This window comes from Engystomops pustulosus, chromosome 4, assembly GCF_040894005.1.
Source record: "Engystomops pustulosus chromosome 4, aEngPut4.maternal, whole genome shotgun sequence".
NCBI lineage: Eukaryota > Metazoa > Chordata > Amphibia > Anura > Leptodactylidae > Engystomops > Engystomops pustulosus.
Window position 1 is genome coordinate 136,241,663 of NC_092414.1, and position 26,053 is coordinate 136,267,715.

The window sequence follows — 26,053 nt, forward strand, 5'->3', positions numbered from 1 at the left end:
TTCTGAAGGCCCCTGGGCGACAGACTCAGTGGGCCCCTTTGCAGTGAACTTGCTTGGCAACATTAAAAAATCTGAATAAAGTTTATTGACTCTAAAAATTCTGAAACAAAAACAAATTTTCTGTTCCCCGAAATAATCCCTGGTTTACCGTACCAAACAGCCCCATAGTTATTTTATATAAAGCCCCCTTATCCCCCTCCTCCTCCCACACCTCCAAGGATTACTTATGTACAGCCTTATGTGGGCCACCCCCAGCAGCTCGGGTCCTGGCACTTGCCTGGGTATACCCAGTGCTGACACAGGCCCTGATCTCATGTGATGTACAATATATGGACAGATAGATATTATAAGAATAAGACATACAAGTTTTTGAATCAACCTGAGCAAGCAGAAAGGTTATCATTTATAAGAGATCAACTATGTATCAAAAAATGTATTTTTATACACTGTAAAATATTTCCATATGCCCTACTAGTTACTATATCATGCAACAAATAACACAATCTATTGCATTTTTTATTCAGCCTAGATAAATAGTATTCTACATTAATTTTTTATTAATTGTGGCAACTGCATCATTTATGTTTTTATACTTTGTGTATTTTTTTTTGCAATTATGTACTATTCCTTTACATTTTATATTTTTACCCTTTTCTTATCATATTGTGTTCTCCAAGACACTAGTGTGTAAATAAATAAAATATTCTAGGTTATTTAAATACTGTATTTGCAGACTATCCTTCATACAACAGTAATAGGGTGTACCAAATATTGGCGCTCTGGACACTTCTAGAATATTTTGCTTAGGTTTGTTGAAAAAATTGAAAAGGAAATTCAGGCACCAATAACCATCGGTCACTGAGGGGTTGTCCTAGACTGTATAAAAAAAAAACATATGGTGGCCGAGAGGGGACTGCTTTAAAAAAAAAAAAAAAAAAAAAAATCTCCCCGGTCTGTGCCCAATGTAAACAGAGGCATGCAAGTATCTCCGCATTCAGCTTCCGGACAGCCGAGGTGGTCAGCCGGAAGCTGAACGCGGAACAACTTCCGTGCCCCTGTTTGTTTACATGGGGCCCAGATCGGATGAAAGGCATCACAGGACACCGGGAAGCCCCCGGGAGGTGTGTAATTGTTTATTTATTTTTTTTTAAGTAGCCCTCTCCCGGCCACAAATTGTTTTTTTAATACAGTTTAGGACAACTCCGTGACCAATGATCATTGGTGCCTGAATGTCCTGGTCAATTTTTGACGTTCAATTATGTTCTTCTTCAAGTTACGATATGTCTACATACAGGGGCGGACTGGGAATTTAAAGTGGCCCTGGAAAAAACTGTAAAAGTGGCCCCATTCTGTGGGCGGGTCAAAACAAGTAGGCGTGGCCTTGTGATGTGGGTGGAGTAACTAAACTCCATACAAACTGTTAATAGATACTAAAACATACTACAATACCTTCTCCAATAAACAAGAATGTAACTACTATAATACTACTGCCCCTAAGTAAAATATATGTAATACTGCCCCCTATGTACAAGAATATAACTACTATAATACTGCCCCCTATGTACAAGAATATAACTACTATAATACTGCCCCCTATGTACAAGAATATAACTGCTATAATATGGCCCCAATGTACAAGAACATAACTCCTATAATACTGCCCCTATGTACAAGAATATAACTACTATAATACTGCCCCTATGTACAAAAATATAACTACTATAATACTGCCCCCTATGTACAGGAATATAACTACTATAATACTGCCCCCTATGTACAAGAACATAACTACTATAATACTGCCCCCTATGTACAAGAACATAACTACTATAATACTGCCCCCTATGTACAAGTATATAAGTACTATAATACTGCCCCCTATGTACAAGAATATAACTACTATAATACTGCCCCCTATGTACAAAAATATAACTACTATAATACTGCCCCCTATGTACAAGAACATAACTCCTATAATACTGCCCCCTATGTACAAGAATATAACTGCTATAATACTGCCACCTATGTACAAGTATATAAGTACTATAATACTGCCCCCTATGTACAAGAATATAACTACTATAATACTGCCCCCTATGTACAAAAATATAACTACTATAATACTGCCCCCTATGTACAAGAACATAACTCCTATAATACTGCCCCCTATGTACAAGAATATAACTGCTATAATACTGCCACCTATGTACAAGTATATAAGTACTATAATACTGCCCCCTATGTACAAGAATATAACTACTATAATACTGCCCCCTATGTACAAAAATATAACTACTATAATACTGCCCCCTATGTACAGGAATATAACTACTATAATACTGCCCCCTATGTACAGGAATATAACTACTATAATACTGCCCCCTATGTACAAGAATATAACTACTATAATACTGCCCCCTATGTACAAGAATATAACTACTACAACACTGCCCCCTATGTACAAGAATATAACTACTATAATACTGCCCCCTATGTACAAGAATATAACTACTACAACACTGCCCCCTATGTACAGGAATATAGCTACTATTACTAGTAGCCAGCACCCCCCCCCAGTATACTATATATATGTATCCGCCCAGTATACAGCCCGACAGCCCATAGCCCCAGTATACAGCCCGACAGCCCATAGCCCCAGTATACAGCCCGACAGCCCATAGCCCCAGTATACAGCCCGACAGCCCATAGCCCCAGTATACAGCCCGACAGCCCATAGCCCCAGTATACAGCCCGACAGCCCATAGCCCCAGTATACAGCCCGACAGCCCATAGCCCCAGTATACAGCCCGACGGCCCATAGCCCCAGTATACAGCCCGACGGCCCATAGCCCCAGTATACAGCCCGACGGCCCATAGCCCCAGTATACAGCCCGACGGCCCATAGCCCCAGTATACAGCCCGACGGCCCATAGCCCCAGTATACAGCCCGACGGCCCATAGCCCCAGTATACAGCCCGACGGCCCATAGCCCCAGTATACAGCCCGACGGCCCATAGCCCCAGTATACAGCCCGACGGCCCATAGCCCCAGTATACAGCCCGACGGCCCATAGCCCCAGTATACAGCCCGACGGCCCATAGCCCCAGTATACAGCCCGACGGCCCATAGCCCCAGTATACAGCCCGACGGCCCATAGCCCCAGTATACAGCCCGACGGCCCATAGCCCCAGTATACAGCCCGACGGCCCATAGCCCCAGTATACAGCCCGACGGCCCATAGCCCCAGTATACAGCCCGACGGCCCATAGCCCCAGTATACAGCCCGACGGCCCATAGCCCCAGTATACAGCCCGACGGCCCATAGCCCCAGTATACAGCCCGCCAGCCCATAGCCCCAGTATACAGCCCGCCAGCCCATAGCCACAGTATACAGCCCGCCAGCCCATAGCCACAGTATACAGCCCGCCAGCCCATAGCCACAGTATACAGCCCGCCAGCCCATAGCCACAGTATACAGCCCGCCAGCCCATAGCCACAGTATACAGCCCGCCAGCCCATAGCCACAGTATACAGCCCGCCAGCCCATAGCCACAGTATACAGCCCGCCAGCCCATAGCCACAGTATACAGCCCGCCAGCCCATAGCCACAGTATACAGCCCGCCAGCCCATAGCCACAGTATACAGCCCGCCAGCCCATAGCCACAGTATACAGCCCGCCAGCCCATAGCCACAGTATACAGCCCGCCAGCCCATAGCCACAGTATACAGCCAGCCTGCCCATAGCCACAGTATACAGCCAGCCAGCCCATAGCCACAGTATACAGCCCGCCAGCCCATAGCCACAGTATACAGCCCGCCAGCCCATAGCCACAGTATACAGCCCGCCAGCCCATAGCCACAGTATACAGCCCGCCAGCCCATAGCCACAGTATACAGCCCGCCAGCCCATAGCCACAGTATACAGCCCGCCAGCCCATAGCCACAGTATACAGCCTGCCAGCCCATAGCCACAGTATACAGCCTGCCAGCCCCCGGTATACAGCCCCTGCCAGCCCCCGGTATACAGCCCCTGCCAGCCCCCGGTATACAGCCCCTGCCAGCCCCCGGTATACAGCCCCTGCCAGCCCCCGGTATACAGCCCCTGCCAGCCCCCGGTATACAGCCCCTGCCAGCCCCCGGTATACAGCCCCTGCCAGCCCCCGGTATACAGCCCCTGCCAGCCCCCGGTATACAGCCCCTGCCAGCCCCCGGTATACAGCCCCTGCCAGCCCCCGGTATACAGCCCCTGTCAGCCCCCGGGATACAGCGCCAGCACATAAAAATAAAAACACATGAACTCACCTTTCCCATGCGCCGACGCTGCTCCCCTGCTTGATCTCAGTCCGGCCGCGGTGACAGCTCCGTACGGGCCGGCGTCGCACAGACCATGATGTCAGCCGCTTGCCGACGTCATGGTCTGTGCGACGCCGGCGCGTACTTGATATCACCGCGGCCGGACTGGGATCAAGCAGGGGAGCAGCGTCGGGGCATGGGAAAGGTGAGTTTCGTGTGTTTTTATTTTCCCACCGGCCCCACCAGTACCAGACCGGCCCCGGACCGGCCTTAATCTAATCGGCCCACCGGGATTTCTCCCGGTGGGTCTTATGGCCAGTCCGCCCCTGTCTACATATCATAAATGATATTTACATATCATAAAACTGGCTATAATAGAATTAAACTGAGCTGCTGGGTCCAATCAGACAGTACAGCTCTGCTCCAGATGTTTGCTCCCAAAGGGGGTCCTTTTCCTCGGACCTCAAGCGTAACATGAAAAAAAAAAACAGTAACAACAGTCTTGGACAACCCCTTTAATAAGACACAAAAAATGTTTCTAGGTGCTATAGAACAGAAGATGAACTTAAGTGTTCGAGAATAAAAATGAAGGGATTACCTCTGCAACCGTCAAAATATTCCTGACCTTTGGGGGATATTTTAAAGGTAAACAGCCAAGTATTTCACATAAAATAGGGAATTCCAAAATCTCATTTCATACACTACCTGAGGAGACTAGTAGTTTTAATGAGGTAAAACCTGGTGATAGGTTTTCTTTAACCAATCTATGTGACCTACTAGGAGTAGGGTTGCAAAGTAAGACCAAAGCACAGGTTTATGCCTAATGCCATTTCTTGAAAACTCTCTGTACATATTGAATCAAAATCTAAAATCAAGATTTGACCAGATCTTGAACATGACAATTTCTCAGAATGCAGACATGCACTCTTTTTTACACTACAATAAACAGCTCATGAAAGTGCAAATAAATTGTAGAAGCTGTCACTAGAGCTAAATTCACTCCTGGGAACACCTCACCCTCATATTTCACCTGTGCGCTACACGTCCACTCTAACTTACTTCTGATGGGATCATTAGCAACTCTGCGTGATTGTTGCCGAGTCTTTGAGGTGGAGAAGAAAACAAAATTGCCTTGCAAGGTGAAACATAATTTTGATGCATTACAAAATGGCAGACACATCAAAAAAGTACTAAAAAAAAAACCAACAACAAACAATTAGAGCAGAAATTTCATCTCTGCAATGTACATATAAAAAGCTAAATTTGGAGACTATTCCAGGCACCTTGCATTTTTAAAGTATTTTTAAAGTATTGTGCTATATACAAAGAATAGGCATGCTGGTCAACATTCAAAGTCTTAAAACCTGCACAAAAATTTTGTCCTTAATAAGAACATATGCCAAAAATAACAGCTTCAAATCTTTTATATCCTCTTGCTGGGATGCCAGTTTCATTTAAGCTTTAATACAGGCAATAACTCCTGATGCAATTTACCCTTCTACCCTGTGTAGGGTTACATTGATACATTTTAGCTGAAATGTATGCTTTCTCTGAGCCAAAAGAAGTGAATTTCTAAAAAATAAGTTTGCTCCTTGTTACATTTGGCAAATCTTCCTCAAGACTGCCTTATTATGAAGAGTTGTATCAGAAATGTCAGATAATATATATTGGCTCTAATGTTCTATTAATTGATGTTTTTGATGGTTTCTTGGTACATTGATGTTTTCATGGTTTTTGCTATAAAGGGTTAATTTTGCTATCTAAGTAGCATTCAAAACCAAATAAAGATTACTGCTGCTAGAAACAAAAGCCAATACATTTTAAATGCAATAATGTAAAACAATACCTAAGAGTGTAGTAGCTTTGGGATATATATCATAAAAAGTTGACTTTCTAAAACATATACAGCAAAGAGAAGTTAACTTCACCAAACAGCAAAAAAAGAAACATTGTATCACACTTCCATAGTACCTATGAAGCCAAACTTCTCTTTTCTCTTAGACATCAGATTCTTTAAAATAAATAAAGGCACTTGACAAAACAGTAAAAAATAAATGTGCGTTATATAACTTATCATAGGACATGGTGAAATGTTATTGAGGTCAAGAGAGTTCTATGAAGCAGCAATGTCAAGAAGCCTTTTTGTCCAAAAGGTATTGTTCTTTTAAATCACATATGGAGCAGTTACTTAAAAGTCTGTTTCGACAGACAGTTGCTTGTGCGAAGAAGTGAGAAGACATCTGCATGGTACTCAACAGAAATACAAGAAAGAGTAAGGCAATTGCATGATTCCCATCAGTTTCGTACCAGGGTCTCCATCTTTCATTCATGATCCCCTTGACAATTTTGCTAGTATTTTAATTTCAGTTTCATAACTTAAATGTGAACAATCATTCTAGAAAAAAATGTCTGCCTATGGGGGAGATATAATACATGGAGGGTATACAGATGTTAAACACTGGCTGTTCCTATGGGATGTGCCATATCATGATGCAAAGTCTTGTACTAGAATGTCCCCAGGTACCAATAACCTTCACTTACGAGAAATGCCATGCTCAAGAATTAAGCGCTTACAATACAGCAGGACGACTAAACCACCAAGATCCCCTTGAAGAGGAAAGAAAAACTATTCCCTTAACATATTGCTATATAAAGTACAACTATCATGGGCAATCACAGAAACAATGCATGACCAAGTTTTCACACCATTCATATGGGTTATTTACAGAAAGATGTTGTAGTAGGATAGCCTTCTTTTATTCTGAGCAAATATATAATAAAGATTTTTCATTTTTTTCTGTAAATTCTCAATCGCCACCGATAGTCCAGTGGAATATACTGTGCATGTGTGAAGCACAAAGTATGCACTGACTGCATCATGACCTTTTATTGAAGTCTGGGTCAGACATCACCGCAAGGCAGGGCTCAGTCCAAACATTGCTACCAAGCATCTTAATCCTCTCAGCACACAATGCAAATTTTGTGCAAGGTAAAACAGAAGGGGCATAGTAAATGGAGTTTATCCAAATCCCATCCTGCTAAAAATATATACAGTGGTTATTTATACTGGTGCAGAAGATTGAGCTCCGCCCCAGGTATATGTGTGCAAGCAAGCATAAGATCTTTCATCTACAGCAGGGGTAGGGAACCTATGGCTCGGGAGGCAGTTATGGCTCTTTTGTTGGCAGCATCTGGCTCTCAGACAGATCTTTAATAAATAGTGATGGCTGCTGTGTGTGTGTTGGACTGATCACTGGACACAGGCAGCTATGTTACCGCTGCCCATGTCCTGTGTGCGACCCAGGTGCCATCGCCACCATTTTCTAAGCCTGTGTCAAAGAGAAGAGCGTGCTGTGACTATCTTCTGGGAAGCATGTGCTGTGGCTACCTATCTACTTGGGGGCATGTGCTGTGGCTACCTATCTACTTGGGGGCATGTACTGTGGCTAGCTATCTACTGGGGGGCATTAGCTGTGACAACCTATCTACTGGGAGGCATGTGCTGGGGTCACCTATCTACTGGGAGGCATGTGCATATTGTAGGGCTCTTATGCAATAACATTTTAAAATATGTGGTGTTCATGGCTCTCTCAGCCAAAAAGGTTCCTGACCCCTGATCTACAGACTCCTACATTGATCCTACCGTCATCTACAGCTCCTACCTTGGCCCAGAACCCACAGTCTTGGTCAACATTTTGGGCATGTCATTCAGAGTAGTTATAACCACTGGCAACTTAAGCACCCATATAGAGAGATTTTAAAAATTGGAGAAAGGTCAAAAAGGCCCACGACCACAATGGAAAACCTGTCCAGGCCAAAATTGGTTGAAATAGCAGTCTTAAAAATGACAAATTTACACCCCCTTAGCATCTTTGAGCTGCCTGGCAGTTGATGGGCATATTCCACACTGCCTCTTATTCTGCCTCTCTTTAGCTGTATGACACCACTTTGACTTCCATTAATAGTGCATGAAATGTACAGCATGAACTTGTAGGAAGGATCGCTAATCCAGCAAGACAGATCACATTAATATATTAGCAAGAGGAAATTGCTAAAGTGTTATCCTGTTATTGACTTTCATATTATATCAATGTTAATATAAACCAATTAATATCACATTAAATTAACATACCCTTAGAAGAAGTAAAAAAACACAAGCTTCTCAGACCTGCATGTATTATCATAAACAAATGGCATGAAAAGAAAGCATCACTGCAGCAACCCATATATACTTTCCAATGGTTTTAGAAATCTCTGTAACATATACATAGCCTGGTGTTTTATTTGATTAAACTGTCTGTATGGATTATATGGACAGTACAAGCCAATACAGTACTACAAAGTAGGTCAAATGGTATTGCTAATTCTGTGAACTGCCCTTAGAGGCTGCCGCATGTCACATACACAAATTCAAGGGTAGCAAAAGGAAGATTAAGGAGGTTCAACTGGAAAACTTTGACACAAAGATCATACATTTCCCCACGCTGCCACCAGTCCTTGTGTTACAAAATCCTGATCTCTGGGACTTTGGCTACATTGTGGGACATGGCTGGTCATAGAGGCATGGGTAGTTGCCATTTTATACATTATTCCTCTCATTCAAAACCAAAATGAAATTTTGTAGAACTCATGGTCTGATCTTCACTAGGAAGAGACTTGGCAGAAAGTCTTTTCAAGTAAAACCTTGTTCTGGTGCCTGCTGTATGCAAAGACAGCATAAATAGTTCAAGTGCAACCCTACCCACTTACTGATCTAAAAGACCCAACAAAGATTTCAGTTTAAGAATAAAGTTGGTACACCAATAAATATAAATGATGTGCTTTATGTAATTATGAACAAGTACATGCTACTGACATAGGAATAAAGAAAAAAAAAACACCAGGAGCAAGGTTAAATGCTGAGATCACTTATAACCATATTCTGCAATTCTGGATAGGCGGTGGTTACTAGGCTTTAGCATATAATGGTAGAATGATCAATTACATTCACAAGTTCCATTTTCTGGCTCTTCTGAATCGACTGGGCTTTAGTATGATGAAGGAAAACCATTGATTTCCTTTGTTGCTTTCTTCATCAACCAATATGTTAAAAATAAAGTTATATACAGTGTTTAATGCTACAAACCATTTATGTTAATGCAGAGTCACAAAATGGGCTTTGGGGACTGTACTTGAAAGGCAATATTTGTATCGATGTAGCACAAGAAACAATTGATGAGAAATCACTGCACTCCTGGGGGATGAACACTCTAAAGATGAAAAGCTTATGCCATTTGTTAATGCAACATGAAACTAAGGGGTCTTATCAGTAGCCTAGACGCCATTAACTTCTGCAATGCCAAACAAGAAATGGTGATGTCCCTAGTGGCAGATAATTTGATGTGCTTTATGGATGAAGGTGTATTAATTACTTCAATCTTTAAATTATCCAGGCTCTCTCACCACAAAGATCTATAAAAAAAAGTTACATTACTTAACAATACCAGAAACAGTTAAATGCATATTAGAGGGGTTTACCAGCAACAAAACATTAGAAACTGTGTATAAGAACAAAACAAACAGTGTTCCTCACAACACCACTCCCCACTGTGACTAACTGGCATTCACAGCCACCAGTCTCTGAGAATGCATTTCTATCACACAGGAAGCTTTTTTGTTTCTGAGTTCCAGTACTGGAACGGGATGCGGTGGCGCTTGTCACGGAATAAACTCCCCGGTATGGTCTTGTTAAAAATGCATAAGTTTATTGCTACGCGTTTCGGTCCGGTACCCGGACCTTCGTCAGGCATAAGAATACATTACAATTAGAGAGGGTTTATATACATATAAGAAAAATACATGAAAGTGAGGCTCAGAGTGATTTCCGGTCATGTGATGAACGGGGCTCGGCGGGTTACCGGGCGCCGCTCAATGTAATCTATTAGCGAGAAGATTCTACAGAATTATATTTGAGAACACAACATAAACATATTTCATAGTCAACAGTGTGTATTACAATTTGTTATTCCCCATTATTTGTGTGTGGAGACGGCTACACAACATACCGGGATATGTAGCCTGTCTTGGTTGTCATGGCAACTAGATCCACCCAGGGAGTATCGGGAAGTCGGGAAAGCCCGTAGGAAGCCTATTAGAAGAATGGCTTTTAAGCAGGTACACTGTAGAGAGATAAGGTTAGAGTGGAGGGGTGCAGTCAATTGATCTTATTGTGGTTTGAACCGCTCTGTTCGGCGCTTGTTTGGCGCAGATTAGTGTAGTCATCCTAGCGGCTGAGTGGGCTCCGGAGCTGCCGCAAGCTACTGTGCATGCGCAGAGCTCCAATGGAGCAGTGGGAGAAATGTGAGGAATGTGCTGTGAATGTGCAGGTAGGAGGGATCGCAGAGGCTACAGGGATGTGAAGTAGCCTGCGCTCCCACTGCATGGAGAGGCACTGCCCCAGTAGACTCTCTGGAAAATTTACATATTAGGTATTGACGGTAAGCTTAGCTTAGAAAGTGTTATAGGGTTAGGTAAAGATAGATTAGAGCTTAGTAAGTAAATAGGAGCCTTCCATCATATGTACCTTGATAGGTAGATTTCTGATGGTAGGTTACCCCCAAATGCATTGTGTAAATATTTAATTTACATCATGTTATTTACATTCGGTTTCCAGCATATGAACACCATGTTTAAGTAAACGCAATGTGAGCGTGATGTTAACATATCTGGGCCAAGCTCCACCCTGCAGCATTTACAAAGCAATTCATATGCTGGTGTGCATGTGGCCATTACCCCCCTTTTGATGAGCAATCTGTGTGGGTACAGTGGAAAAAAACAACACTGCAAAATAAAGGAAAACTATTTACTATTATGATCTGCACTGTTCATTTATGCAGTTTGGCTTAAAAGTTTAGTTTGCGTTAAGAAAAAAACTGATAAAACTTCTGCCTGACTCACCACAAAAACATGAGGATTGGTGGGTTAGAGGAAGAAAATCTGAAAATATACAGAGAAGATTATATGAAACTTTGCCTTATAAGGACTAAAGACAAAATTGGTCATTATAGTGCGGTTACTGTCACATAAAACAGAAAACTACACCAGTGATGCCATAAAGTATCCTAGATTAAGCCTAAAGTGTAACATGTTTCTCTTTACGATTTAAGAACATCTAAGCTCATTTTAGCAGGAAAAAAGTTTAAAATAAAAGCTTACAGACGATTCATTTAAACAAACAAGAGGAAGAACTTTTATGTGCAAATTATAACTGTGCTTGCTGCCTGATCACAAGCCCCTAAATATTCATATTCAGGGGAGAGGTTTACGATTAAACATTTCCAGGAAAGAAAATTATTTATAGCCATAAAAAAAGGTATAAGGGAAAATGATCTCATCCTGAGCCAAAGATTAAGAATATAGCATCACAGATGGCAAGCGATAGCATACCTCTTATCTACACATACCGTACTTCATTACAAGAAAGCTAAGCTCACAACTGTAATCTATGTGAAATCTGAACATGCATGTGGCCCCAGTCAATAGGCACCCTTCTTTTACAATGTAATAAAGCCACAACTCCAATGCAGAATCCAGCCCATGTAACCAGTGTCTGATAGAAGGTTCATCATGTAAGCTTTCTATTAGTTCTGTGGGAGTGAGGAACTTTGAATAAGCATGCAATAGAGGTAAACATTTAGCACGGTGGCTGAGTGGGTAGCACTTCTGCTTCTGCAGTGGTGGAGTTCTGGGTTCAAGTCCCACCCAGGTCAACATCTGCAAAGAGTTTGTATGTTCTATCAGTGTTTGCGTGGGTTTCCCCCCACACTCTAAAACATACTGTTAGGTTGTTTAGATTGTGAGTCCCATGGGGACAGGGACCAATTTGGCAGGCTTTGTGCAGTGCTGTGTAATCTGTAGTAGCTATTAAATATATATATAATTATTATTATCTATTCAACCCTACCAAAGTACATTATATTATTTCTAAGTGTATATAGTGCTATATTTACTATAGCCCTATTTTCTCCAGTATTTTCATTCCATAAAACCCATAAATGCCTATGGGAATGTTAAAAATGAGTTGCATACAGTTGTTTACCGTATGCTGCCGAATATACATGTCGTATTCAGGGATTTTGAGGTTAAGGAAGCTAGTAACATTTGCCAACCCACCGTATTTTATTTGCATATGTACGGTGACTTACGTGCACATATACTTAAAAAACATCATGTACATGTGGCCAAAAATGACATTGAAATACATGACAAAAGCATACATTTGTGTATAAGGGGCCTTGCATGAATGGCTTTCTGGGAAAAGAATATGTAAATAGGTTTCCTAGGATGGTAAAATTAAGACTATCCCTCTAGTGCCACCATTAAGGCAGCATTTCGTATACATGGATGTCAGTCTCTCAGAAAGCCTTCTGATTTCACTACTTCTCTCAGCACAATGTAGCATCAGGGTCGGATACGAGCCGATTTCCATGACTGGAGTCCGTGATCATGGGAATTACTGAGTTCTTTGTGCTCAGCAGGTATGGAGCTTGCTTAGCTCCTACGTTGGTGCCATTTTGAAAGAGCTGACATCTGCAGTATGTGCTTATACAGAGAATAACTTTGACAGCTATTCCTGTCAACCATACAAACAAGTGATTGCATGAATATTGAGACCTTTGGCGCCCAATACAGCCATAGATCCAGTATGGCAGTGCATTTACAAATATGCCATTCTGGGTTGGTCGAGTATCTATAAACTACACTACTTTACACTACTTGCTGGCTTGAACCAATTCCGGAGTTGATAGTATTTTTCGTTGCTGAATTAATATCCCACATAAAGAGCTTCCGTAAATAATAAGAAATGACTATATCTGGAACCTTGAACAACAAGTAATGTGTATTGATTTTTCTATAGATATATACAGAATAATCAGAGATGACGCATTGTGTGAAGTGATGCGCTAACCCTTTCCTGAAACTTGTTAAATCCTTTTTACAAGCCACCTTTTTTATTCATTTTTATTGATTTATTTAATGTTCTTTCATAAAGCCGACCACCTCCACCTCAATAAAGGTCTCCAAACAATTGCAGTTTCTTGAAATAGATATGACTACCGGCAGGAGAGCGTTATGACACAACCCGAAATTCTCTATAAAGAATAAGTATGTACATCAAGCTCCATCAACCAAGTGGCAGCAAGTTTTGGGTTGGAAGGCACTTTTAGACTAGCTGAACAAGTACAATAAAAGTAAAAAAAAAAAAAAAAACCCTAAAAAACAATAATCAGTCTATTCAGTTACTCAATTACAAACATTTAAGGTGAACCCGTCAGGTTATGATTGGAAAGGATCTTTATTTTTATTCTATAGGTTTGCATGATTTGGCGTATAAAGAATAAAATTTTATCAAGACTCATGGGAAGGTATCCTGGTACCAAAACACACTGGATGACTGACAAATCTCTCTATATTTAAGAGTAAGTGACTAATATAACCGTTTTTTACAAACTATTTTCTTTTACATACTTCTGTCTATAATGCTTATAAACTGATATACAAAAGTTATAAACAACCACTCTGGGGAAAGCATATATAGGCCCAACATAAAATATGCACATTAGTAAAAAGCCACCATCTGCAAGACTATTAAAAGCACACAAGAAAGTGTTTATTGAAAGTCACATCACGCTATGGTACAGAATGTCAATTTCCTGCCACTCAAATGGTTAAAAGCAGCATAGGGGAGCTCTAAATTATTCACAGGGTGCACTCAGATTAATAGAGATAACTGTTTGTAGACAGAAGTGACCTTTCCGAGCCTCATGATGAAAGAATCTCATCTACTAGAAAGAAACACAGGAAAAGTTATCAGCTCAAAGATTTGTGCGCTTTTTCTAAATCTGAATATCCATGAATATATTTCCCTTAAAATTCCTTTGCATTTATTTGGATCAACAGGTTAAATTTATAATTCAATTTGTGCACAGTGTTAAAGGCAGATCAAGAACCAAGGTTGTTTGACGAACATGCGCTTCATAATGTAACTAACAGGGAGGCTAAGAATACAATTGACTTCATATACTTCTGTGAGTGGATCATACGCCACTGGGATCTCAAGCTTATTTGTGCACTACACAACCATGATAAACAAAAAAAAAGTAGAAAATGTAACTTGTACAATCTTACTAAGGCTACATCCACATCCGCCCAGGAGAGGCAGAGCCCCCTCTCCATAGAAAGACACAGTGCACGGCAACGTATTCCTGCGAAAGATAGGACATAAGACATGAGGCTGTTGGCATGTATGGGGGATGTATATGCGCCGTATATATGGCCCCCCCATACGTGTGTGTGTGTGTGAATGCAGCCTAAAGGGAGAAAGCAATCAAACAATGAAGTGGGACTCCCACATGACAGCCCACATGCACTTTAGGTGATAATAATGCATCACTTTATTCAGGTTTCCATTTCACCTTACACTACATCCAAGAAAACCAACTTTTTCATTATGTAACTGCAAATCATTCTAAACGGGGTACAACTACATAAAATAATTAACTATGAAATACTTTGGAAACATACCAAAAATACAGAAGATAAGTTTTTTTCATTATTGAGGCATTTGTACATAATTGCCATTAAAAGGGAAAGTTGTTATGTTGCTGCAAGTCTCCGCAACAAAAGCTTTGATTATACCTAATACCTGCATTGTTAAAGCAAAATTAGAATTTCCATTCCTCAATATTATATTGTGACTCAATATAACAAAAGAAAAAGAGAAAACTTACTCTGTGTTGTTCCTTTTGTCTACTGTTGAGTATGTGGGTGTCAGGTAGTGTTTCCAACAGAACCTTAACCAACTATCGTTTATTGGCAGTCTTGAGGAAAAACATCAGTGCTATTTGGGACACAAAACTACCTACAGGTCTTGACAAACCTTAGTGTCCCGACTAAAGCTACATTCACACGAACCTATGGGGGACATATATATAGACGGCGCATATATGTCCCCCATACACTTCTATGGGCTCACAGCCCTGTATGGGAGCGGTACCGTGCCGCACACGTGCGGCACCTTACCGCTCCATAGCATGATAGGACATGTCCTATCTTTCTACGGAATATGGCGCCATGCGCTGTATATTCCTATGGAGAAGGGCAGGGGTGAGCTGCGCTCATCCCCTCCTCCTCTCCACAGCGCCGTTGTATGCCTGCCGTACTACGGTATGGCGGGCATACATTGTGTGAATGTAGCCTAACAGCAGTTTGTCATGTGTGGCTATACTTTTAAGCTGTATAAGTTTTCTATGTTAGAAAGCTACAATCATTAGTTTATGCTGCCTGCACCACACAATGACTATTATTAACAACCCTTCTGCCATGCCACACTTACTATATAAATTGTATGCTATTACAATGTCATTATACAAGCATAGTTTATGGGCGAAATATGGTCCCCATTTAACGACTTGATATTTTGGCTCTGGTAACTACTTCTAGAACAGCCATGAAATCCCTAATGCTGTTAGAGCACAGCCAACAGGTGTATAATAACAACCAGGACTCTGCCAGGTGGAACATTGGTAGAACCCTATACAGTATTTTAACACTGACAGAAAATATTGTGTATGATTGAATGAAAAAAATGTTAACTATGCAGATCAGGATTTGTGAGAAAAATAATAAGAAATAAAATGGTGTTGGCAAGAATTTTTCTGTGAGGGCGGTAGACCAGGGAGAGGGGTGGCCGTGAGGATTCGAAACCAACAAGAGTTGACGGGTATAAAAGGAAAAAAAACTTTGGGGAACTGGAATTTCTAGAGTAAGGTATTATAGTTGAATTGCAGAAATGTTACAAAAAACTTATATATTCCACAGATTTAAAGGCCTTGAGAGCAGAAATAGAAGAGTTTATCTGGAAAATCTAAATATATGTTGGATGCTCAAATTACCATTCAAGAGCTACAAGATACATTAAAATCATGTAAGGGGAACTCATCTTGTGGTCTGGTCGGCTTCCCTTCCGAGATCTATAGAAAACTGGGTGACATCCTATTCCCTATACTCTTGAAAGTATAGGACTAGAGTTTACAAGTTGGCAAATTACCAAAATCACTGTGTAAGGCTTGTAATTACTTTAATGTAATTAAAAGATGTGTTAATAAAGATCAAAGTGGATTTATACTTGGATATAGCCCCCAAAAACAACAATAGGTGTCTTTATGCAGTGATGTAGCTGGGCTGGGGGAGACACGCTCCATTGTGTCATTGGATTCTGCTAAAGCGTTCTACAGGTTAAAGTGGATCTTCCTTTGGGAAATAATGAAGAAATTTGGTGAAGGAGATACATTTATAGAATTTGTCAAGTTGTTCTATGTTGACCCAAAAGCGAGAGTAAAAATTAATGGAGGTCTCTCAGAGCGGTTCAGTTTGACATGGGGCAAGAGGCAGGAGTGCCTGATGTCGCCCCAATTTGTGGTGTTTAGAGAACCACTGGCAATCAAGATTAGGAGGACAGAGGTGATAGAGGGATGTGGTTGTGGTGGGGTAGAAGATAAAATTCTTCTCTATGCCGACAATATTCTATAATATCTAAGAAACTCAAACTTCAGTTCCAGTTACTATGGGAATAATAGATGGATTTAAATAAATGCCGGCCTTGAAATTAACTGCAAAAAATCCACCCTCTGTAAGCTTGATATATTTACATTGCGACATTCAGGAGAACCAATCATCTTGAACCCGGGTGATCCTTTTGAACATATATTTAAAAATTAGTTCCCCTTAATTGATAAGTTTAGAAACAACATTAAAACATTAAGTAAATTATTGCTTTCAAGAGCAGATAGGATTTCTCTAGCCAAGATGAAATTATTACCACAAATTTCTTATTTCCCGATCTTTAGTCTTTGTGGAGAGCGGGATAATTCTGTTTTTTTTTTCTCTCGCTGGCAAGGGGTGGGTAGATAAATGATTTTGTATAAGTAGTGCCTCTATTGTTTGGTTTGTCTGTCTATTTTTTTTTTATTCTGTCTGATTATATTTAATCATATGTCTCGGAATATGTACGTCTCGGAATGTAATTCTGATATTGGAATTTTGTTGAATTGAATAAAGAAAAAAGTTGATTAAAAAACACCTTATGAGAAACTTTAATAATGTTTCATTTATGTCTGCCTTTCAATGGGTTGAGCCAAGAATTCTCTATAAGTTTTAAGCTTCTCATAGGAGAGGGAGGCGTGAGGATAATAAAATGCACATTACACTGACCTAGGACATGGTGTGAAGTATAACCAACACTGAAAATACTAATAAATTAGGACACATCAAACAACATTTGTAGAACACTGCCTTGGGAGAAGAGTGAGGGATTTCATCTGTAGTTTATTAAACATTTGTTTTATAGGAGGATCTAAAAGCTTCTACACAAACAAGCCTCTACTGGAAATGACCTTGGGAGCAACTAATGGACATCAAGGGAGAAGAAAACTTTGAGTAATGCAAATCTCCTGGTGCATTTTGTTATTTAACAGCTCTGACACAAGCAATACATTTGAGTGGATGAGGCCTTCATCCAGAAACATCTAAGAGCTTCAAGTTTAATAAACTTTCTATGTAATGGATTCCTGAAATCTGAGTTTTATACTTCTCTCCAAATTTTAACAGGCAGGGCTCCAGGGTAAAGCTTGTGGATAGACACCATTCTGGGCCTATCATGAGACAGGTGGTAACTGGTTTACCAAGGGTGCGTGTAATTTTAATAAGGATATGTGAATAAAGAGCTGCCTCTTGACACCTGTCTGTGCTTTTTTTTGTTACCCTGATAAGACTACCAGTGGACTTCCTCTTTATTAACCATTAAAGGGGTATTCCAGGAAGAACGTCTGATACAAAAACCCACTGTGCTATAAACAAATGAATACAACAAAATTCAACATCATTAAATCACAAAATTTAGCTTAATTGACTTGCTTTTATGATTCACACAGTTTTACAGGTTTTCTAAAGTAGGCAGAGTTATCTCCAAGATGACCACCACAGATTACTATAACTCCCATGAGCCCTCAGTTGAGTTGGTAGTTCCAAGTCTAAGATTTCTAGACTACTCCATCTTTACAACATCACAAACTCAATCAAGCCCCCCCCCCCCAAGAGGGCTAGTCACCTTTGACAGACAAATGCAAGGGAGGGCAGGATAAAGTCAAGAATCTCCATGGGTAATTGTTTCAACGCTGTAGCTGTCTTACAGTGTAACAACTTTTAAGAGCATTTGCAATTAAAAGGCTAGACTCACCTATGCTGAGCAGCACGTTGTGTGGACAGAGTTAAGTTTGGTGATAAAAGTAAGTGTAAATTATTTGGATCTGATGGGAAACATTTACTAAGGGTCCCACGGACGCATTTCGGTCGGGTTTTCTGACATTGCGCCGCTGGGACAGGTATTTAGAAGGCGATTGTGTCGCACACAATCAGATTATGATTGCCGGCTTTCAGGCGACACAAATGGGGTGGCGGCCCGTCAGACAATTCGATGGATTCAGACAAAGCCGGGATTTAACTTACAAATTGTGTCACACGCCAAGCACTTACATGCACCAGGAGGAAGATGGTGAACTCCGGGAGACCTGAGCGGGGGAGCAACACATGCAGGATATCGGGCGAACAATCTTAGTGAATCGCCCCATACTGCCTGATCGTCAGACACTCCGGACCTCTTGAACTCAATCGGCCGGGTAAGTAAATGTGCCCCATTATGTTTATCAGTAAACTGGGGAAAACTGAACCCAGAGTATGTAAAGAAGTCAGTAAAAGGTGGTGGAGGAAGCTTCTTCAAAAACACAAGGTTCCTTTCTTGTATTCTTTACACAGCCAACAATCTTATGAAGGACAATGTCACACAGCAAAACGAGTAAAGCAGTTCCTTGAAATAGAAAGCATGGAAACAATGAAATGGCCAACTGATGAGTCCTGAGCTTAACCCAATATAAAACCTCTGGAAAATCCTTGGTGACAAGGATATGGCAAATAATCCCACAAGAGTCTGAGAACTGTGGAAGAGACTGGAAGAAGAGTGGACCAAATCCACACCAGAGTAGTCTGAGAGACTAGTAATGTCCTGTGGTCACAGATGAGCTGAAGTCATTCTAAGAAAATGCCTGTACATTTCCTTTTGTTTTAAACATCAGAAAATGTAGTTATAATCTTTCTCTATGCTACAGTCATTGCTGTTCTCTAATTATGATCATCAAGTTTCTTTTAGTAAAATAAAGGTTTTATGTTGATATATATTGGTCATTTTGTAAAACAAGTCGTGATAAATTGTTCAATAAGTTTTATCTCCAATGTAGGCAGCTTTGGCAGAAAGCTGACAAATTCCACCAGGAGTGGACATGTTTCTGAAATCACTGAGAGTCAAGGTTATTAATGTACAGACTATATTTGTATTATCAGACATGCCGGGTAGCCAACATTCATTGTTTTAGACAACTATGGGGGCATATTGCGCCCACCCCTTATTAATATTGTCTACAAACAGTAAATTATATAAAATGTGTCACCTCCTGTTTCCAGAATGGTAAAACAGTACGCTTTACAACATTTTTCAGCAGCATTCTAAGTGCCCTATGTCACAGACATAAAAGCTAATGAAATTATTAGTGGAAGGAAGCTGTAACGTTACGGGGTCAGGAGTTTCTAGAGAAGTCTGATCCACCACACAATTCAGATAGATATATTAAGATCATGCCCTTTAGATCAGCACTGAACCACAAAGAAATTTCTGATTCAAGATTATAATCAAAAGACATGGAACACTTTACTACTTCTGTTGGCAGAAACTGCCAATATAAAGCTAAAAAAAAAAATCTGAACACTTAAAAGTCAAATGAAAAAAATAAGGCTAAAAATGAAAAGTATATTTTGACAACGTTGACATTGTAAACAGCACTCCATTCAGCACTGCATTCCAAGCTCTTGCTTAAGGGAGCTTATGGTCAGCAGGAGCGACCATAACATATGGATGATTTACAAATCATAATGAAATTATTTATCACTGTGTGAAAAATTAAGGTGTTGGATCACTTGCAGGGTGATAACTGGCTAAATGACAAATGATGCTGACAGATTCCCTTTAACACCACATAGAATTCCAACATGGCAACAGAAGAATGGGGTGTGGAATAATTAAATACACAGTTCAATGATGCAAACAATCCTGTCTAAACCTACATGCACACAATGTCCTGTGGACCGTTGTTTCCATCCGTGTGCCATTGGTGGTTGCGCTCTCATAACGCACCAATGACAATTGAAAAAGTGTGACCAGAACCTGCTCTCTCTTTTGCATCTCGGGCATTCAGTCTGTGCATGAGGATAGAATCCATGGCCTTGTGTGTGAGCCCATAGAAGTGCGAGCTGCTGAAAAAACCCTGGGGCTACATGCACAAGAGATACATGTACATCATTATAAATTAGGAATGTATTATATGCAGTAAATGCGTGGCAATGTATGCACAAAAACATGTGAAACTTCAATAGGGGATGCTAATGTAGCAATGCAGAAAACATAAGCATTGAAAGCTGATATGTTAAGCTGATTTAATCAGCGCACTTCATGTAATGACAGGGTGCAGAAGAATGTGGAGAGGAGGTGCACTGATTAGAGGCAATGGGTTCTGCATCTAGAATGCATCTCAATGCATGTTAATAAACAACTGCTGCCTGTCTGAAAGGGTTACGTAGGTATCAGTATAATTACATGCAGACATTTATCGCGACGCAATCAAAACTGCTCTCTGCAAAACTAGATTGTTTTGGGACCACTGTGTGGAGCCGCTATGATCACATGTACATTATTCACAGCGCCTATGAAAACTTGAATTATTTGTGCACGTCATGTCTCTAGAAAACTGTGGCACAAGGAAGCATGGCCTTGGCTTCAGTAACCAAAGCTTCCCAGCAAGTACATAGTTCTATGGAATGGTGTTTGGCAAATATACATTGAAGCTGGGAGAACTAAGCCTACTTGAAAGGTTGGCAGAAAGTCCCTCTAAATACTGCATGCAGCTGTACATACGTCCCCCATATAGACAGCTATGGCGCTCAGGCTTGATACAGTGAGTGCAACAAATGCTTATAGTTCTGAGTTGTAGCCTGCTCTATCTTTGGCCGTAACTATGGCCGTGCGGCTACAATTTTCTATGTAGAGGGGCAGGAGTGAGCAGCGCTCACCCCCTCCTCCTCTCCAGCGTGCCAACGTGTGCCCACCGGGCTACGGCATGGCGGCCATACATTTGTGTCCATGAACGCTTAGTCTCAGCAACAGTAATGAACTATACTGTACTATGTAACTTGATACGTAAAGTGGACCACCATGAAGACAAATAAGAAACATGTTATCACTTTGATGCTTCCATTGGTCTAGATTTGTCACACAACTTGCATTGATGTATTCAACTTTTTAATATGCATTACTTCTATGTAAAGTAACAAACGTATACAAAAGACATACATACAAATATAAATGTGAAAGGAGACCAAATTAAAGGTGAAAACACAAAACCACTTACATAAAATACATTTTTCTCCAAGATTGATTAACTCTCTAGGCACCAGACACATCTTCGGTGGGTAAATATCCAGTTCTGCCCTACATGTTCTGCTATAAAACAGCCACAAATCAGAATAATAAATCCATAAGAAAGCCTGGCGTGTTTTGTCTGGCATGCAACTGCAGAGATTCTTACTTCCCTGCTTCAACCATTAGCATACTTACACTAACCAGCTCAGCAAGGACAATCATGCAAAATCCAGATCTGTTAATCCCCTAATCTGGACTAAACCCAACACACTAATGGATTTGCAAGGAAAAAAATCCTTTAAGGGAATGCTGGCTGCTTCTTACTAGGCACGATGTTAGAAATGGACAGGTCATAGCTGGTACTCCAACAGAGGTCCTGACTGCATACACGACAAACCTCATTCATTTGCAAATTATTTTATATAATGCCTGATGTGGGACACAGCTTTGGAAAGAATGATTGCATGTGATCATATTATACTTTTTTTCCCCCTACAGATAAATTATGGCATAAAATTACACTGTTGGCTGTAATGCTGCAAGGAGCTCAGGAGGACCTGTCTGCCTCCTCTGTCTAAATATAATATATATATAATATAGAATTATTATTTTTTTTTAATATATATTTATATATACACACACATATATATTATAGATACTCGTACCTCACTTTTAATTCAAAGGGCATCTTTTCTATGAACATTGAGGTGTAGTCTCCATTTTACACCAGTTTTTGGCATAACCATTTCCCACCTGGCCACGCCCCTTTTCTCAAAGGCACCCCCTTTGTCAGACATGTCAAAAGTGTGCCAAAAAACGGTCTAAACTTGTGTCGGATGGCATTTTGGACTGATTTTATGTTGCCTAGCTGCAAAAAAACTGGTGCAGGTGATTAACGAATTTCCCTCACTGTGTCAATAAAATAGTTTGAAAATTAAATAAAATGTAAAAAAATTTATGAATGTCACCATCTATATTAAAACAACCAAACAAATGAATCTAGCCTAAGTTTAAGGATTTGTTCTCAAGGAAAATTTTGTTTTTTTAACCATACAGACATCATTTTCTGATTTTGACACCGTTTTCTGCTAGATTCCACACATAATCAATGGAAGGAGGATGTGGGAGAAATAGTGAGATGTCAAGATACATCAGTGTTTCCTGTTTTGTAGACTATCTGGTTCTCTGTAGTCACAACAATCACAGTGAAACACCTCTCTTCTAGAATCCATCATTTTCAATAGGCTAGGTCTCAGCTTATCGACTCCCCCTTACTGTACCTCTGCATGGGTCAGGGAGCTTGTAAGGGGCTTGCAAAAATCCATCCACATGCTGCAGTAACAATTATACACATATTTGAGCCAAATTTTCCATCAGAATAATTTTGCCTGAATTTGTTATTAGTAAGACCATTTTCCCTCAGGCCAGCTTATATTTGGGCTTTCCTCAAACATATATGGACTCCTATAAAGAGAGCTGGCCATCATGTATAATGTCTAAATTGGTAAAATTCAGCATTTAAAAAAAGTCCCATTAAATCTGAAGAGTGAAAAAAAATGCTGAAGGTGTAGCAGTTGCGGCCATTATAAGCTTTTGATCACATCAAGTGAGAGGTACATAGCATGCTAACTATAGAGAATGAGTGGGTGCAGTTAATCTGCTAATGTTTTATAAATTATAATAAGCTCTCCTGGGAACTACTGTAATTGATCCAGCCTCCGTCTCCCCATTCTGCATAATTGGTAAATGACAAGATGTCGGTAGGTAAAGCAAACCAGCATTTTAGCAACTATACACAAAGCAGCTGATAAAACTATGTCCACACTTCAGTGCCATTAAGGCAACCCTTTATATTCCATAATGCCTTCTCTCATTTGTGAATGAGCTATGCATTTAAAAAATGGGTAACCTTTAAAAGAAATGATATAGTGGCACCATAGTAGGCATTGCAGCAACATTTATCCAGATCTACAAGATTTGAAGAGACAGGCTACAAAATTTATTGCTCAGAGCTTTCAAGATCAGGCATGAGGTAATGCACAGCCAAGACAATCCCTGCTTAGCACTAACATGCCAAGGGTAGAGATGGCACCCAAGTGTGGCTTGTTACTGTGGCATTATTAACTCTGCATGGCAGATGATTCCGACTTCTCTCTTTAGTCACACGGAGAAGGGGGTTTTAATTAGGAATAATTCACTGCTCATGTCCTATGAAATAACAACCTTTTACCACAATTCAGCCTTGAGGGGGCTTATGAACATCAAATGACAGGTATATGAATAGATATCTGCGCAGACAACCTAAACCCAGGCACTGAACGACTGAAGAGATTAGATGCATAGAAGGGTTACTATGTAGTTTAGGATTCTCTGCTTTCCAAGAAATCTCATAGAACATATACAAGAGCTAAAGGTCACAATGGTAGGCACCGAAAATCTGTAGAATTTCATGAAACCCAAAAGAATCATTTTTCTGCTCACCACCACCATGGGGTAATGTTGAATAGATGCAAAATATATAGAGAAAGGAAAGACAGGACAAGAAGAGAGCCATCCAATTATCCATCTGAAACACAAGGATCACACCTTGTAACATGAAGGAAATTACATTATAAGCGAAGAATAACTGAAACTACTATTATTCTAAACACAATCTATGTTCTTTGCAGTGATCCACTTATATCAAGAAAAACAAAGAAAGATTATTGTATCATAGTCTTAAACTGATGCTCAATAAGGTGCAGTGAAAAGAAAATGTCACTGTATGCACTACGGTTGTTTGCCTGCACCTTTCTTGCAGAGCTGATTCTCTCCTATGCAGTGTTAAACATGGCTTCTATTGAACACTCACTTGCAGAAAAGAACTGCTGCCTACAGAAGTCTTTAATGGTACTGCTGCGGGAAACCCACGACATGTTTACCCAACCATTGTACTATGCCAAGCGACTCCCTATTCAAGAATCATTGTTTCCTCTGTACAGTAATGGCTCAATATATTCAGAAGGGCAAAGGTGCATATGGGGAAATAGTAGACAATTTACAACTCAAATCTATAAATTCAATTAAAAGTGATAGTTAAAAGTGGTCTTTATATAAGAGAAACTTATATGGACAGTGAACGGTAGCCAAAAAACCTACAGAAAAGCAAAAATGTCAAAATGCTTTGCTACCCCTAGTGCTGCAAAGTGAACCAACGGTACAATGTTCGTACATAACATTATAGATTCTATGTATACACAATGCATATACAACAGTATACAAAAATAGATATTATTCTTACTACTGGTGACAAACCTTTCCCATCTTCCACATATAAAGGCACTGGAAACCACAGCACAAGACATAAAACTATCATTCAGGTCTCTCTGGTGGAGACAGTGTTAAACTTCTAGAACACTTATGTGGCATAAGACTAACTGAAAACGCATTTCCAGGACCCACATCCGAATGCTTCAGCATCATTGTGAAAGCTATAAAAAACAGCAACCATGCCCCAATACTGTTGTTACAAGGTAGATGCTTCACAAGCTTGTATGTTAATGGCAGACTTTCTAGCATGTTTGTCACATAGATGGGAAGAGAAAAGAATATAACTATGCGGAAGTGAACTCTGGTAAGCCATGCTTATTCTTTGCTGGCTTTTCTTACAGTAGTGCTCAGTGATTACACTGAACCCTACTACCAAGAAGACAGTATTGACACTTTTCTGCCCTACAATGTAATAACGCCAAAGTTCTGGAACTATAAACTAGCTCATAGAAAACTTGATATTTCATCATGGTCCACAGTCTCAGAGACCAAAGGGAAGGGGGGGCAGGTTTGTACTTTTCAACTACTACAAACACTGAGAAATGGTTTAAAGTGTACAATTGTTATGATATTAAGCTGAATTCCTGCAAGAAGCCTTCACAGAGGCAAAGTGAAGGTCAGATTTAAGAAGAAAATCAATCTATTCCTGGGAAAGAAAGCACATATACAAAATCTTTGCAAATACAGCAGATGTCAAAAGAACCCAAAACTTCACTCCAACATCAAAATAAATGTCATGGTCACTTAAGATCGATACAATCTAACTTGTGCCAGGCAATGTAACTTACCAATGTGATGTTGAGTAGAGAAGAGGCATCATAGAGCACTCATGATGCTGGGGTAGATGAAGATGGAATTCTTCACTGCCTTCAATTGTTTTCCCACTACCT

General features: G+C 40.3%; 1 protein-coding gene and 1 long non-coding RNA gene across 3 annotated transcripts in view; one reads left to right on the forward strand and one right to left on the reverse strand.

The window, feature by feature from the left end:
- The window catches only part of SND1 (staphylococcal nuclease and tudor domain containing 1), a 402,857-nt gene that overhangs the window by 99,164 nt on the left and 277,640 nt on the right, over nucleotides 1-26,053 (reverse strand). The gene's annotated exons all lie outside the window — the stretch shown is intronic.
- Nucleotides 10,382-17,860, forward strand: LOC140125650 (uncharacterized). The gene is made up of 4 exons (XR_011854672.1): nucleotides 10,382-10,447; nucleotides 13,646-13,752; nucleotides 16,154-16,259; nucleotides 17,682-17,860. It is a non-coding gene; the product is annotated as an uncharacterized lncRNA (long non-coding RNA).